We start from the raw sequence: 1,224 nt of genomic DNA, 5'->3' as shown, positions 1-1,224 counted from the left end.
TGTATCAGAAACAGTTGGAATATGCATGGAAATGGTCGTCTGTTACCAGAAAAGCTGAAACTCCCTGCAGAGCATTAGTTTTTCATTGTCCAACTGTTCTTTACTCGTAAAACAGTGTCTGCTAGACACCAGATAGAAATAAAAATTTAGTTTACAGTCATTTTCAGGTTGCAGAAGTTGAAACAATTGTTTAGAAACATCAGGAAAAATGCTTGTTTAGTTCAGCACAGCTTTTGGGAGTGAGAAAACTTGTGGAAACATTTAATTTTGTCTATTGAGTTGCTTCAAGTATTTGCTACTAATTATTTATATGAGCTGGGAGTGTTTGGTAGTAAAAAAACCCACATTGTCCATAATAGATCTGAAATCTTAAGACATCTTTTTTTATTTCTTACCTTTGCAACCTGCCTTGTAACCTAAAGGTAAGAAATTAGCATTTAAGACCTGTATTTCTAGTCTATGGGACCAGCCTGTCGGAATTCACTGCTCAAGGTAGAATACTCCCATCTCAGTAGACAAAAAGCAACTTATGTAAATTATATATAAGAATATGTAATATATTGATTATATTGAGTATATATATGTCTAGAGAGAGAGACAGTATATATTGATTATAATGGAAGCAAACATGGATGGCATTAAAAGTGTTTCTTAGAAATTAGATCAGTTGTTTTCTAGAAATTCCTCCCAGTTAGGAAAAGGTAATTTGGGATGAAAATATGTGACTTAGCTGTTTCCCCCTGCATCCTGCTAAACTTCAGTTTTTCAGTATTCTCATTTTCAAGGGCTCTGCAGGAGCTGCTTCACAGGAGCTGGGTTTGCATAAACCTTCAGCTGCAGAAGGCAATGAGAAATCAGCGTGTTTTATACAGATCTTGTTGGGGTGAAAGCTGCAAACAAAAGTTAATCTGGAAGAGTGAGAATGTGAGAGCTGAGATTTAATAAGATTAACCAGACATTAATTAGACACCTGCAGGGTGCAGTTCTTCAAACTTCAGGGTTAGGATAGAAAAGATATTAATTTTTTTCCTCCATCAATGCAACATTTTATTCCAGGAACTCAAAGCCATGTTACTCCCACATCCTGTGGCGTCCAGCCCGTTTGGCTCCACAGAAAGTGCTCCATGTGGGAATCCATAATACCCACCTCGGGACTTTGATGTCCCCATTGAGAGCAGCAAAGGGAGGTCAGGGACACTCAGAGAGGATGTGAAACTCACTGTG

The sequence above is a fragment of the Lepidothrix coronata genome, unplaced genomic scaffold (assembly GCF_001604755.1).
Source record: "Lepidothrix coronata isolate B3197 unplaced genomic scaffold, Lepidothrix_coronata-1.0 Scaffold21, whole genome shotgun sequence".
Lineage (NCBI taxonomy): Eukaryota > Metazoa > Chordata > Aves > Passeriformes > Pipridae > Lepidothrix > Lepidothrix coronata.
This window is presented reverse-complemented; position numbering follows the sequence as displayed.